General features: G+C 42.7%; 1 protein-coding gene across 1 annotated transcript in view; it reads right to left on the reverse strand.

The window, feature by feature from the left end:
• The window catches only part of KLF16 (KLF transcription factor 16), a 43249-nt gene that overhangs the window by 13786 nt on the left and 12625 nt on the right, over positions 1–16838 (reverse strand). The window lies entirely within an intron of this gene.

The following is a 16838-nucleotide window of genomic DNA, read 5'->3' on the forward strand; positions in this document are numbered from 1 at the left end:
GAGGAAATAATGTTAAACTAAATTATTTTAAAATAGTTCAAATATTAATTAATGTTAAAAACATTTAACAATATGGAGTCTCCATAGTCAGGACGGAGATCCCCGCATGGTGAAGTATAGGGAAAAATAAAAACAAAACTTATTTTACTTGAAAATAAATATTAAAAATGTGTTTTATTAAATCTTAATTTAATAAATTATTTTTAAAATATTTACTTTAAATGTAGAACAAAATAAAAAATGCACTATTAAATATTTTTTTAATATAACATAAATGGAAATAAATTAAATGAAAAAAACTCACCTAAAATATATTCTTTAATGAGCATTAAAAAGTAATGTAAAGAAATAACATGTATTGTTACATTATTTCATTATTTTTAAATGTAAAATATGTAATAGGTTATTTAAATACTTTGTAATAAAAAATTAATTTGTGTCCGTGTGTATCTATATAAACATTTAATTTAACATTATTTCCTATGTGGTTTTATTTTAAGTCCCTGCCTCCATTACTCTTAGGGGAGGTTCTTACAGTACGAGCAGTTGGCAATGTATAGTGCTTAAATTACAACTATGTTTTTTGTTTTTTTAGTAGTAATTTGCACTCTGAATACTAAAAAGAAGTAAACTTACTCAAAAGCTCAAACATATCTAAAAGTGTAAGTTACCTTAGTGAATCAAGTCCACAGTTTTTGGTTAACAAATAAATTATGCCAAATGAAATGTGGATTTTAGCCGCGCTCTCTAATATCACAATCTGCAGTGCATGAGAGAAACTTGCCAATAAAAAACCATGACAAAAATACTGTCTTAATATTTACATCCTGCAATGAAGACAGCTGGCAACTAAAGGTGAGTTAGGGATGTGTGTTGGAGAACACGTTATCGTGCTAGTCATTTTGATTTTCCTCAATTTTCCAACAACAGATTACCAACAGTGGTCTTAGAGGGAAATAACCATGGCACCTACAGCAACCAGTGAAAAGTTACAGGTGTCAACCTAAACGTTTGTGACAAATAACATTCATTTTGATTTTCCTCAATTTTCCAACAACAGATTACCAACAGTGGTTTTAGAGGGAAATAACCATGGCACCTACAGCAACCAGTGAAAAGTTACAGGTGTCAACCTAAACGTTTGTGACAAATAACATTCATATGTGTACCAACAGTGGCGACTGAAGGAAACGGAATTTCCTGTTTGCAGTGCCATTAGGAATACCTGGTCCGCATTTGTGTTGAGAATTAATAGTGTCTAGTTAGACTACACATGAAAGTGGGTAGCCTATCAGGTGAGAGTTACAGTGTTTTAACCCACATCTCTACAAAAGCAGGGGAGAGAAACCAAGAGGGAGACAGCTGGAAAACCCACGTACTCTCATAGAGTGCATAAACTAAAACATAGCACAAACATTTGAAGGACATAGTAATGCATCTATGCTTCAGGAGCAGGGCAAATACAAGAAGAGGAGGGAAAGTCTACACAGCTAGCACATAAGAAGCAAACAAGAATGACAGCACAATTCTGTAACTCCACATGAACCTTTGTGTGAGTTTCTTCTTAGCCGGACGTGGGTATAGATTCAACAGACACGTTGTAGAGGAATTTGATCAATGGTGTTATAAAGAAAGGCTAAAAATTCTGCCCAGTATTCAGTGCCAAACCAAGTGGAACATATCCATCCCATACTACCACACCTGGGGCATGTAGCCCAGACATTCGGGAAGAGTTTATTTATTTTAGCAGGGGCGAGATACGCCAAGAGGATTAAGCAGAAATTGATTAATCTGAACTGCATCCAGCACTTTTACTCAATCTACCTCTACAATGAGTACGAGTATCCCATATCTTCTGCTGTACCTTCTGCCCATTCGTCTTTAAGGGTATTCAAGAGTACTGGTGTCTGCTCTCAAAGTGCGACAGAGTTACAAGATGGCCTTGTAATTGTTCAAGGTGGAACATATAATACGGAATCCCAGGTGTGTTTTAGATTCTTCTGCGGGTTTCAGACGATGGGGACTTGTCGTGTGTGACGGGGATAATACTCCTTCAGGCCAGTGCATAACATTTGTGTCCATTCTCTTTGCCTGCCACAGCGCTTTCTCTATGCTCTTGACAAATTAGGAAAAAAACGCATATCTGCATTTCTGAAGGGCTCCTGCAGTAGCAGACTTGCAAGGCTATAACAGAAGTCAATGGGAGAAATACTTTCTCCCGATTATTTTTTTAAAAAATCTCCCACTTCCCTCTTCTAAAAGGTTGCCACGTCTGCAAATCGCTGACCCTTCCCGCCCCTAATGAAGTACCTAAAAAGACAACACTCGTACCCGCTACAGAATAAATGTCACTCAGTGCAGCGTTTTTATCTACACCTCGTGTACCGAACTGAAATACAAAGGCTGAAAGATAGCTTTTCTTTTGAACAGTTTCAGTGCTTGGAAGGGATGACATTTGAGAAAGTCGCCTCCTCCAATGGCTCGTGCTTTGACTCTGGGCTGCGCGGGCTCGCCCACCTCCAGCCAACCGTTGAGACATTCAGGGCAAACCCACGCCCCTTAAAAGCGCGCGCGGTGGCTGCTGTTCCAGTGGTGGCCTCACGGCACGAGGCGCGCGCTCGGCGCACCCGGCTACCCTCGCGCAGTCCTGGCGGGGGCTGAAGGCGGGCCCGGGGCTCCTTGTCCGCCGCGCCCCTGTAATCTTCCACCCGCCGGCCCCGGCCTCCGCAGACAGGAGGGAGCAGCCCTCTACCCGGTGGCGTGCGAGCGCCTGGTATTTATAGCTGCGCACGCAGGCAGTCAGGACAGAAAAGGTGCCAGCTTCTGTGCACACCTACGGCTTCCCTTTGTTGAGCACAGGTTTGACGCTGATGCTGACCCCTCACAAAATCAGCACTAACGTTAGTGGACATGCGAGCCTTTTTCTTTTCGTTTTGTATCTCTAGTTGTGGGCTAGACACCGTATCCTGGCTCCGGCTCAGCTCGAGGTGCTGGTTGAACCCCGAGCCCATTCTCAGGCGAACTTTCCTGTGGCCTCTGCCTGCCTCCGTTGCTCCCTCTACCCAGGCTGTGACCTTGAGGTTAGAGATGTCGACTTCGAAACTGGAAAGTCAGGTTCGATTCTCGGCGCCTGCTCATCATCCTCCGATTGCGGCAAAGCACTTCATCTCCCCAACAATGAATGTAGCCTTGTGTAATGTAACTGATTCATGTTTAAAAACGATTCCTTTTAATAAATACTTCCAAATGCTAAACAAATGTTAAATTTTGAAGAGAGTTTATCATATTATGTGCGATGTTTGTTACAAAGCAAACATTTTCAGGGCTCGGCTTAAGCACAGGCTCTATGGTTTGATCCAGTTCTTTGGATCGGCTCTCCCTGTTAATGTGTTGGCTTGCCCATCTCTACCTACCTCCTCCATTCCTGTTCCTCCGAACCCCCTCGCCCCTCGAACTATTGCTTCGCCCCATGGACCTCTGCCAGCTTTACAAGGGGCAGTCAGGAGGCCTATTTTTCTTAGCTTCTAATCCATAGTGAGGATTGGGATAGGTGTAGCAAAAACATTTTGGGCATAAATTGAGCACTCTTTTAGTGTATGTTGAAGTTACGTGCCATAAAGCAGCAGATTCTGTAATACTGAGTCGCTCTTTTGTCATTTTAATACACATCAAGACCATATAGGTAAAGGATGCAACTCATTACAGGTTTCACGGAATAAGCAATTGAAAAATGACCAGTTCCCACTGCAAAAGATTCGACAGCCTCGTTCCACATGTCACTTTTTGAATTTTTTTATTGCTTTGAGCTCGAAACAAAATGTTTATCTGTTTGTTGAAATAAGCAAATTTTGTGGTATACTGTGAATCATGGAGAAGCGTGGAAAATCGGTAACTATGCAGAAAACTATGAGACCGCATAATCCCATAATATCCATGCACATGGACCCAGAGCCGCGATGAATCTGAAATAATCTGCTTCATGGTTCAAGCAGGTAGCTGTGATGGGTACCAAGTCGGTACAGTCGAGTATAGCTGGGTTGCGTTTCCCATTGCTCAACCCATTTTAGGTGAGATTTAATCCACAAAATAGTGTGGTACATTCCCTTCAAATATAGTGTTTGTGTAGTGATTTCAGCATTTGAATTCTGTTTAATCAGCTGTTAATCAGCAGAAGTTCACCTTGGACTAATAAATTTATTTGTAACATTATAATATGTGAGACTATGCACAGATTCAAAGATAGTAAGTTGTTTTGTGAGTCACAGTGGTTTTTAGGTCAAGCCTATCAGACCGTGCAATCTTTCTTGTTGCAAATGACTTATTGAGGGCTTACCAATAACTTAAAAAGGGTTTGCAATCTTCCAGTTGTCTAATATTGGTTAGATTTATTGTTACTCTACTTAGCTGGCTTCTAATTTAATGGTGTTGGCTGTCCCAGCTTGTTGTTTCTTGTGTTTGTCCCTCAGCTGGAGCATAACTTTTTTTTCCTCACCTATGACTGTGCACGCGCTGTCTCCTTCATGTCATATTGTTATATTAAAGTTCAAGTACAAGGCCATCTTGGGACTTTATCGAACTTTGAGAGCAGATATCAACGGGGCAGTTTTTACTGGAAGTAGCTGTAGTAGCAGCACTTAAGAAGCACTGGGAGAGGGGAGGGTTGTAGAATCTAAGACACATCTGGGATTCCATATTATATGCTCCACCTTGCGCAAGTACAAGGCCATCTCAGGACTCTATCGAACTTTGACAGCAGACATCAGTACTCTCTTGAATACACTTAAAGACAAATGGGCAGAAGATACGGGGTACTCATTGTAGAGGGGAATTGAATAAAAGTGCTGGGTGCAGTTCAAATTAGGCAATTCCTACTTTAGCCATATATCACGCCTGGTAGGATAAACACATTCTTAGTACATTTTCGGGCTACATGGCCCAGTGCAGTGTGGTACTATGAGGTGGAGATGTTCCACATAGTTTGGGCACTGAATTCTGGGCAGAAGTTATTGCTTTCCTTAATGACACTATAGGAGATATACTTTGATCCGTAAAGTGTCTGTTAGGACTATACCCACGCCCTGCCAAGAAGGAATTCACTTCAAGGTTCATCAATCTGGCTCTTATCCTGGTCAAACAACGAATAACGCTTAAATGGAAATTACCAGTGGGCCCACTGGTGGAAAGGTGGAAGAGGGTGCTTATCATTTAGACAGAGTACTATAGTGACAGTTTCTTTAAGGAGGCCAAAAAAGGCAGAGAAGGCCTGAAATCTGCACGGGCATGGGAGCAGTTGCTGGCAGAGGGTGATATGCTACTGGGTAGCACACGTCATAGGTAGTAGGCCACACACCCAAGCTAATCAACTGGAGGCGTTGAGCTGCAAGATACTAACAGTCAGGGAATGAACAATATCCGGGGTATACTGCTGCAAGATTATCACATAGTCCATTGGCATCCTGGTCAAAGAAATACTTAAGACCCCCACTGTGATGCTGATGTATATTAAAATATTGTGGTTATTAGCGCTATGCACAACGTGAGACCTGGGAAAGGGAAGGGGATCTTGTAAAAAATTTGCTAGCGGAGAGTATGACTCAGATTTGATAGTGACTTCTGAACCGGTTATGCTACTTTGTTACATCAGTGATCACAGCCAGCGAGCCTACAAGTTACTAGCAACAGTCAGGACGTGTTCTGAGTAAATGTTTATATGTACCATACTTTTTGTTTGTATGGAAATAAAAATAAAACATGTTTTGAAAAAATAGAAATATACATACATTTTAAGCATTAAAAGCGGTCGGCAGTAGGTATTTCTAGTAGAACCATGTTTCCATAGAAAAAGCGTTTTTTGACTTGCCTATATCTTTGGCACTGTTTGACGAATCTTCACAAAATTTTCCCCAATGGCCTGGTGATTCCTGTTGTGCACGGGAAGTTTTGGGGAATGCCGTAAACCGGGGGCCGAGGAAAAGGGGGCTAAAGAAATGTTGTGTTTCCCATGTTAATTCCCATTGGACTTGTCAAAATGTCTACAGCCCAAACCACTGGACGGATTTACACCAAAAAATTTGGCAAAAAACTAGCTGCCGGTACGCAGATTGTGCTTTTTGTTATTTGGTGTAAATCTGTTCGGTAGTTGGGAGATATGTAAGGGCAAATACATTTGTATGTCTCTGGCCAAAATAATTTGCACATTTTCATGAATATGTGTGCAAAAAGAAGCGCTGCAATTGGCTGACCGCAACCTGACTAAAAAGCTGCAACCTCCATTTTATTTCACAAACCACGGTCCCCAGGGGTGAAAATTCTAATTGAAAGTGGCAGAGAAGGTCAGGGGGGAGGTACCCTGACCCCAGGGGTATGATATAAGTGTGTTTTAGGGGCAAAGTATAGGTTTAATATAATTCTGCATCACAGCACGCGATATTCTGGAAAATTCATTCATTTTCACGAATTTTTATGAATTATTTGCAAAATATTCACGATTATGGAAAAGTTTGAAAGAAAAACCACAGACTCATCTATATACTAATTCAATCACTCATAGATGCACTCAGAGGCTCAGGCGCCCACTCACAGACCCACTCAGACACTCATACACCCACTCAGACCCACTCATTGAATCAGACACCCACTTTCAGATCCACTCAGACACTCACATCAAACACCAAGCATGACAGAAGGGTTGGGTGGTTATATCAGTGGCCCTAAAGTATGCTACTGTCCTAATGTTCTACTTAAAGGAATGTCACTGCTGAGCCAGGTCTAGCCCATCCACTACTACGAGTAGTAAATGAAAGGTAAAAAGGAACTGCAGGAAGGACGAAGATGCGCATTTTGGGAAATAAAAAAATAAATAAAAAAAGAAAAACTCTGTAGTGCGTTTTTCGTTGGGATATTGATGTTCTGTTTTATTTTCTTCTGTAGGCGAGTTAGTGCCATGAAGCCTGAATACTCAGGATAACAAAGTAGTGGAGCAGAGATCACTAGGGCCTTCAGTTTGACATGAATGGCCTGGTCAAAATAATGTAACTCTGAAAAAGCAAAGAGTTGGGTGCTAAAATAGAGAGCCTGGGGGGATTCGGAAGAGAACGAACAAGTCTTAGAAAGGGGTACTGTGCACAAGGCAGAGACGGGGACAAAAGGAACTGTACAAGAATGAGGAAACATAGGAGTAAACACATTGAGGGTCGATTAAAAAAAGGCTGTCAGGGAAGTGAAAAGGGGAAGTAGTAGCTACAAAGCAGAGGATCTAGTTTCAAAGAAGAAAAACATAAGACATAAAAACACCTGCAAGACGAGTGTTAATGAAAACATGGAAACACTACAAGAAAGAAGACAGGGTCTCACTTGAACATATAACCAATAACATTGGTTTAGGTCACTACAGAACTCTCATTTTCAACATTTTGTTGTGGATTAAATAGTCAATCGGGGTTATGAATTCAGAAGCCATATTCGGGTACCAAACAGGCAATAGTCTATGAATAATCAAAGAGGAAGCAATGAAGAGTGGACAGCGCGAAACAAAGGGCAGATTAAGAGGTGTAGATGCAGACTCCCCAGAGACTAAGTAGGCTGCACTACAGCCGAGACCTCCACTATTTGTTGGAACCCTTCAATGCATTACAGCCGAAGGCACCTGTAATATACGGACGGGTTATTTGCTACGCTTCGACAGAGTATCCTTTTTGCAATACTGTACACAAGGCCCATAGTTTCCACCAAGGATCAGAACCAAGTCATTTGGGTCACAATGTCTCCTGCAATTGTTTGAGAGTTCCAAGCCCCGCAATAGATGTCAAATTAACGTTTTGGATTGAATACAACTCATGATCTAGAGGTACAGTTCAAATGGAGCCATGAAATCTATCTATAGGCCCCTCTGGGCTCACAAAACTGCTAGCAAGCACCAGCAAGAGCAACAGGTCTGCCACTGGCTGCCAGCTGTTTGGCTTTGTCAATGTTTTTGCAAAGCGTTAATACTGAGGTAGCTGCCAGGCCCTCGTCAATCTAAGAAATTAATAAATAAATAAAACACAGCAATAGTCAAAAGCAAAAAATATTTTCGGTCACCAAACGCACACATTGTAATGGTAAACCCTGGCACTGAACGACTTTTTGTATGATGGTGCACCCTATGAAAAAGCAGAATATTGCAATTCACAGTGAATGTCAATGGCTGAAGTAGCTGATCCAATGCCCAAGCTGAACAGTACAGAATTTGGAAGACTCAATAACAACCCAAGTGGATGTAGAGGGCTGAGTGAAAGCTCCTTTAATTATATTACACATATAATTTTAGTAAAAATCAAAACCTTGGCTAAAGCCAGATCTAACAAGCATTTGCAATGCAACGGGTCGCGCATTTGCTCCTAACCAGACTTTTCTTGCCACACAAATTACAAAAAAAAAACACAGCGCGATCGCGCTGAAATTGAAAATGGAAAAACCGAGCGTGATTGTGCTATGTAAACCCCAGCGCAAACGTGGGGCGTGTTAAATAAAAAGATAAAGTAGTCCAGAAACCATGCTGAAAACATCGAACCTCGAATGGTTTCAGTAGTTTACCGGTGCTATGTAGGTGGGCTAAACACCGGAATAGGCAAGACGTATGCATGCCTTTCACAAATGAAAGCAAAAGGATTTTAAAAGGCAAGCCCACGAACCAATGAAACAGACTGATGTGACATGGGCGTGGTTAGAAGACCAAAGAGAGATTACAGCATGGGACGGAGCGCTTTGCGCTTGTACATAAAAAGGACCACTCGCACAAACAGCTACTTCAGAGAACAGCTAATTCTAACACTAGCTGGTGCTCTAAATAACCAATACACTCATCCCTTTTGTTTACCTAGAGGGAGCTGGGCGGTGAGTGACCAGGACCTTCTAGTCCCTTCTTCACCCCCACCCATGCAGTGCCCCCTGCTGTACATTAATTTAAGACCTAATTCCTTGGAACCCAGCTTTGCGTATTAATTTGTAGAGAGCTAGTTCCTGGGAATCCTGAGGTTGCCAGTCTAAACAGTGATGCAGCACTAGTGGTGAACCACCTACTACTGGTACTAGACTTTCAAATCTTTTCGAATTGGTCATTCTGAAAGGTTTTGTAATGTGAGCAGTTGTGCACATAAGCATGGCACAGGCCATAATGCAAGCCAGTAAAACACGCCCCGGACTCCTCCCTGCAAGACACGCCATATCAGGTGATATTAGCTCGAGATTAGTCTGATAATCCTTTTGAAGCCTTGTTGTCTCAGTAAACAAGAATGTGGGTCTCCTGTCCCAAAAGCTGAAATAGATACATTTAAAGGCCTCAAGTCACAATATAGGATAAACATCCCGAGTCAAGTTAATATGTATACATAATTATATAACATATATAATGTTTAAATGAGAATTCAGATCTTGGATTTTTGTTTTATGCACCCATTAAACCTTTCCGTCTGATCAGAGTCACCTTGAGAATTTTTGGTGCCACAAGCACAACATATTTTGGGAACGCCTTTTCAGAACCATTTTGATTTAAAATTGTGTTAGCTATTTTGTCCTAACTGAAGACCACACATTGTCCACAAATATTAAAGTAAATGTTTAAAAATTCAGTATTTGGATTATACAAGAATAGCCCGGGCCACAAAGCTCCTCAAGAGGACTACAGAGAGGTTGTGATTGCTAAATAGATAAGGGTAAGGATGGGAACGATCACCTTCTCCGGAGGCCCCTTACAGGTGGAGGCCCAGGCCAGTTGTCCACTTTGACCATCTCTCAAAACGCTTCTGATGCCATGTGTTAAGATAACAACAACAAAATATGGTTTCAGCGCAACAATGAGACAGTGATTCATAGCAGCTAACTGGCGCCAAACCACCACTGTTAACCACCAAATGAAAGGGGCTTCAAGGCTCCACCCAGCCATCTTTTCCGGACAGTCTGCTTACTACCTCGGTGACAGCATTCACAGAAACCATGCAAACATCTTCAAAGAACAGGAAGAGCAGAGTCCTGATGCAACAATGCCTTGTCTCGTGCGTCAGTCCTCAGAAGAGAACAGTCTGGGCACACAGCCACCATGTACGGATAAAGGCTTTTGAGAAACTCAAGTTAGCAGTGACTTTGCATTAAATTAGGACATATATCCTCGGCCACTTGAATCAAATCAAATTTTATTATTTGTTAATTAATTGAAATGACTGCATTCAGCTTCACACTCCTATACAAAAGTTAATAAAAAAACATACATGGATACATGATTTTTGTGACTAGTGGCATGTGTGGTGGCAGTTACTCGTAATTTTGCAGAGCCTCTTCGATTTAACATAAAACGTTACAGTCTCTTTAATTTTGAGTCAACCCTTAATAATAAAAAAAAATTGTAAACCTACAGTTCAGGATAGTCTCAAAGGGTTAAAACAAGCAAGGACTTCTTCCCTGTAAAATTGGATGCCCGGCTAGAAGCACTCTCAATGGCTATGGGGGTTATTACGATTTCAGCAGACGCAAAAGCCCGTCCACTAAAATCCTGACGGGGAGGTTGCCGCCATTGTGGCTGCCTCCCTGCCGGGCCCATTAAAGCATATTATCCAGGTTCCGAAAGGAAATAGTCCAGTACGTAGATTGCTGGGTCTGCCAAAAGGCTTCTGAAATATTAAAGCAGCAGGTGACACCAGAATGCCCCACCAAAAATTAGGGGAAATTCTTGTTTGACTGTAAATAATTCGCTTATTCATCTGATCAATTGCTTTGACAATACTCAAGTTGTTGCTGCTGAAAAGACTACCTCAAATAACCCACCACAGGATGACGAATCCTTAGAGTTCCTTTTAACAAATCAAGTGGACCAACACAAAGTACTACGACTACGTAAGCAGTCTGATATGGGACAGACTTGGCAAAGTTAGAGAAACTAAATATGATCTCTTAAGGGCTGCCACAGGTAGGGAAAGGGACAGACTATGGACCAGACAGTATTCTTCTTCAGTCACTTTATATGAAATGACTGGTTTCCATGGTCACGAAGTATCGCATGGTTTTTGTACGGAAGAAGAACAATGGCTTCTTCTCCTAACTGTAGGGGTGACACCGGCAGGCCTGCTTCTACTTATGCAAATGCAGAACATGGGAGTTTCTCAGGCTCTGCAGAGAGTAATTATGTCAGACAAACAGGAATGGAGGGAACGAGCAGAGCCCGAGGCTGCTAGAGAAAGTACAAGGATACAAATGGTGATGCCAAGTTATGCCACTGCCAAGTTGACTCTGGGCGAGAGGAGGGAGTGATGAAGAGGCGTGGTGCCTGAAAGAAAGGTGGGCAACGAAGAGATGATGAGGGATAGACAGAGGGCAGTAGCAATATAGCAAGGCCAAGAACTGGCAGTAGGAAAACTGCGAGAACTGATATCTGGACGTGAAAGGGGATCTAGGTGTTGAAAAGACAAGGAGTGGTTATGGGTGAGAGTAAGTGACTGACTATGATAAAAATGCATTGGTCAAGCGACAGTTCTGACTTTAATATACTAACATGTGGAATCCCAGGCATGCTCAAACGCTGTTTGCTTGCGGTACGTGCACAAATCCTTTTGTGCACATTAAAGTAAGCTCCACTGGCTTTGCAAACTAGAAAAAAATGCAAAGTAGATTACTTTCTCTCGGGAATAAATATAGGAAATAAAGAAGTTAATGAGCCATACCCTGATAATTCACTTTTCTTACAATTGTAAAATAGTCACTCATGAAACCCAATGGAAGCACTTCTTAGATGTCAGAATAATAAACTAGGCATGCAATAGCGAGAAGGGAGCGGCAAACTCGGCGACCATCTATGTAGATTGTAAATAAGTCGCAACCATAAATCGCAGAATATCTGCACTGCAAAGCCAGACCTAAAAAATAAGTTGATATTAAAAGCAGGGGATGGAAGCATATGTCAAGATGGAAGAAAACTGTATGGTGCAGTTAGAGACAGGGATAACAGTGCAAGGGGAATAAAATGTCAGAGCGAGACATACAGAAAAGATCACCAGGAGCAGGCAGGCTGTAATTGTAATGTAGGTCTTCATGCGTTCAAAGCAGGCTTTCGAGTGGAGGTGTAAGTATACACCCAAACAGCCAATAATATTAGGTGAGATATAAACACACCAATGAGCTGAACCAAGACGTGATTGACGGTTTCAAGTCAATGGCTGGAAGAGGATGGTTGAAGAAAGACATTGGCTGCACTGTTGGATGCGAAGCCCACTATGTAAACTGTTGGAAATTGCAGTGTCAAAACCCTGCCCTGTGAAACCGAATATTTAAAGGGAAGGACCCAAGGGCCATTCTATGTCTATTGTTAACAAAACGTTTGTTTGATAACTGTGCTGTGAACCACAGACCTAAAAAGACTAAAATAAAGAAACAAAAAATGCACAGGTAATTAAAAACAAAAGATGCAGAGTGATTGTGGTGCAGAAAGGCAGCAAAAGAAATGAAACAATGGCGGGTGGAAGGAGAGGGGAAAACATGCCAATGACCGATAGGACCCTTTAAGGCACTAGTGACCTCACTACTTAGGCTGTAGTATAAAGGCACCTATCCTCACACCCACTCCCATCTACTCTATACCTTACAGCTAACGTTCCCCATTAGAAGGTGCATGGGTGGAAGGCAGAGCCTTTGCCGTCATAGCCCCTACACTATGCGAGCGGCTCCCATCTCGCTTTAAACACTGATCCGTTGCAAAGCGATGAAAATGGATATGTTTTAGTAGCCTACCTTTACAATTTCATCTTAACATCAAGAAAGCTCTAGGTGAGTGTGTACTTTATAAGTATATCATTCATTTAAAGTAACATGGCAGTGAAAGAGAAAACCAGGATAGGCCTGGGGTTACATCCGTAGAAAGATGGCAACTGTTTGAGTTGGCAGGTGCCTGTTATATTTAAAGTTTTAATACCATACCAGAATGATATACCTAAGACTCTGAGATGGTTAGTCCTTTCGCATGTGTGCCGTCTCCCCATACGAGTACCCCCACCTCAAACCTACACTTCCCAAATGTGCTCCCTAGTGTACCCTTGCAATTCACAGTGTAACTTCTATATGCATATCTTCACACAGTCTGAATTCAGTGGCCCATGAGAACCAAAACCACCCTGCTAACACCACACGCAATTCTGAAACAAGCACTGGTAAAGTCAATATATCTGGCCTTGGGAAGATGGTGCAATGGTGCCATTTCTTGTTGTTTGTCACAAATATTAAAAGCATCATAGTAACCAGGAGATTACTGTAATCTACAATATTCTTATGACATATGCCTCTTGTCGCAATCCTTCTTCTCTACACAGCACTGTATCCTGGTATCATCAGGCTTTGCTGCAGAACCTACTTCCCCTGTGCATAATATGCCTATATCTTCTGGCTCTTTTGACAACTACTCGGCTGGTCCATGGACAATACAACAGAGAGGAGGATAACAAATGATGCAGTCAGCAACAACACCTGTCCACTGAGCGACACGACCACCATTTCACAGCAAACATAAACCCCAAGACATGTTGTGCAGAAAAGTAAGAGGATGGAAGCATGAAATAATGCTGCTTGTAATAAGAGTTGTTTTGAAATAAATGTATAAGGTGCTACAGATGCCTCCGAAGATGCACCCTGGTGCTATGATGAGTGCTATGTTAAGTCCTAAAGAGATGGGTGTTCAGCATTTTATATAAAAGGCCTTCTGAAAGGATTTTCTTCAGTGATAATGGAAGGGTAGTCTACTGTCTAGCTGTTAGCACAGAAAGGAACATCCTCCTCTTCTGACTTTGTTAACTTCTTGAACATGCAATAGGAGCAGAATGGCTAAACGCAGAGTTCTGATGAGAGTGTACCGCATCATCCTCTCTCTCTCAGGTACCCTCGGCATGTCTGATAGAGAAGGCTCTGTGGGCAATAACCAAAGCCTTGAAACATATCTGTTTAGTTGTAGGGACCCAATACAGATCCTTCAAGTATGGTGAAATTGCTTGTCTAGCCAGAATCTTCAGACTAAGCCTAGCTGCCGAGTTCTGAAATATTGGGATTCTGCACATTATATAAGCCAGGGGTCCAGAAAAAGGGTGTTGGTCTAGTCCAGTCTGGAGACTCTGAAGGCATGCCGGATGGTCCTTCAGATAGAAACCAGTACTAAAGGATATTCTTTTGGGAATTAAGCGGGAAAAAGTAAGTTAACCATACAGAAGGATGTGTGGACGAAAGTTAAAATTATCAAACAAGACCCCTAGATTTCTCATTGTGGAAGTCAGCAGGGGGAGGGGAGTGGAGGGGTCCAGACCCGGTTCTTCGGGCCCCCAATTGTGGATACAAGATAATCCTTGGCTTACCATTGTCTTGTCAGAATTAAGTTTTAGACAACTGGCATTCATCCAGTTAGCATAGGCGTCTATGGATCCTTTAAAGGAATTTTCCATTTCTCTATTAAATTGTTGGAAAGAAAGTAAAAGCTGCATGCTGTCAGCATATGACATCACTTTGAGGCCCCATGACTCGACAATCTTAGCCATCGATAAAAACTATGATTAACTAGGTTTATTAACATACTATTTTTAAAAATGTATAGGTGTGTGTGTGTGTGTGTATATAAATATTTAACAATCATCTACAGATAAAAAAGTGTATATAAGGGGGTGTGACAACAGGAAGAAGCTCCGACGTAGGATGGGGAATCTCCAAACTTTAGTCTAGAATCACCATGCACAAAAAAATAAGAAAAATAGTTTGGATCGGAATTATGCTAAACGTGGCATATAAACACAGAAGTGACTTCCCTTGGATTGATGTATATCCATTCAATAAGTTTCAAGACATTAATGTTTGAAAAATGTCCTATCTAGCCATGGAGAAGTTAAATAAGAGCTGTCTGGAGCGTTAATTTGCAGCTCCTGTCCGGCTAAAATAAGAGCACTCCATTAGATTTTGGATTTTTTTCTCCTGTCCGTTGTGGATTTGCAGACCTGGTGCAGATTCACAAATGGATCGCTCTCTGATTAGCTAGCCGTCATAAAAACATTTCTGTTTTGGTCGCCATTACCCAGCGTGGGCTCCGAGCACCTGTTGAGAAAAAAGGGCATAAGGTGGAAAGATGACCTTACAATGACCCCCAGGCCCAAGACTGGAAACCCAAAGGGCCCCTGAGACAATCAAATATGAAAAAATATTGCAGGGTATATAACTTCTGTGCTAGATATGCAAATCCAGGAAGTACTTGCCATTGGTTGTATGGACTAGGCCTGGCGGAGTTTGCAGAGTTCCGCTACAAGAACTCTGCAAAGTGCGGAAAAACACTGCAATGCTACGCAGAGTTCAGCGAGTGGCGGAGTTTGGATAAGTGGCCCTGTTCGCGTTGATTTTCAAGATGAAAGACTAGATCTTGGCTGGATCACCTCAGACTGTAAAGCGCTGCACATTGTGGTCTTGAGGAGGGTGATCCCTGAGAAACACCCAGACAGAATGTGGGTCAGTCCGATTTGTTATAATGGGTTCCAGATGCGGGAGTGATCCTCCAGTCTGCGGTAACCCTTTACCATATTCCAGGGTAGAGTATGTCACACCCGTCTCACTATGATGCTATGATGATTCCTTCAGAGTAGCCAATAGAGTTTGTGCACTCTTCAGGGTAGTGCAGCAGAAGTCCCTGGATTAGAGCGTGTGCACCCTTCAGGGTAGCATAGCAGAAGTCCCTACGGTTGAGTGTGTGCACCCTTCAGGGTAGCTCAGCAGAAGCTCCTAGTTTTGAGAGTGTACATCCTTCAGGGTACTGCAGCAGAAGCTGCAAGTGTAGAGCAAGTGCACCCTTCAGGTTACTGCAGTAGAAGTCCCGTGTGTAGAGCATGTGCTCCCTTCAGGATAGCGCAGCAGGAGTAAGAAGTGTAGAGAGCGTGCACCCTCAAGGGTACTGCAGCAGAAGTCCCTGGTATAGAGTGTGTGCACCCTTCAGGGTAGCGCAGCAGAAGTCCCTAGGGTTGAATGTGTACACCCTTCAGGGTATTGCTACAGAAGCTGCAAGTGTGGAGCATGTGCATCTTTCAAGGTACCGCAGCAGAAGCCGCAAGTGTAGAGCGTGTGTACCCTTCAGGGTAGCACATCAGATGCCCCTAGAGTTGAGAGTGTGTACCCTTCAGGTAGCGCAGCAGAAGTCTCAAGTACAGAGCGTGTGCATCCTTCAGGGTAGCACAGAAGTTCCAAATGTAGAGCATGCGCACACTTCAGGGTAGCGCAGCAAAAGTCACGAGTGTAGAGCATGTGCATCCTTTAGTAGCGCAGCAGAAGTCACGTGTTCAGAGTGTGTGCACCCTTCAAGGTAGCGAAGCAGAAGTCGCAAGTGAAGGGTGTGTGTACCCTTCAGGGTAGCACAGAAGACTTAAGTGTAGAGCATGCGCACCTTTCAGGGTAGCACAGAAGTCCCAAGTGTAGAGCATTCGCTCCCTTGAGGGTAGCACAGCAAAAGTCGCGAATGTAGATCGTGTGCACCCTTCAGTAGCGCAGCAGAAGTCGCAAGTGTAGAGCGTGTGCACCCTTCAGGATAGCGCAGCAGAAGTCACGGGTGTACAGCGTGTGCTCCTTACAGGGTAGCAAAGCAGAAGTTGAGAGTGTAGAGCGTGTGCACCCTTCAGGTTAGCGAAGAAGTCCCAAGTGTAGAGCATGCGCACCCTTCATGGTAGTGCAGCAAAAGTCGCAAGTGTAGAGCTTGTGCACCCTTCAGGGTAACACAGCAGAAGTCGCAAGTGTAGAGCGTGTGCACCCTTCAGGGTAACACAGCAGAAGTTGCAAGTGTAGAGCGTGTGCACCCTTCAGGGTAACACAGC

The sequence above is a fragment of the Pleurodeles waltl genome, chromosome 12 (genome assembly GCF_031143425.1).
Source record: "Pleurodeles waltl isolate 20211129_DDA chromosome 12, aPleWal1.hap1.20221129, whole genome shotgun sequence".
Taxonomy (NCBI): Eukaryota; Metazoa; Chordata; class Amphibia; order Caudata; family Salamandridae; genus Pleurodeles; species Pleurodeles waltl.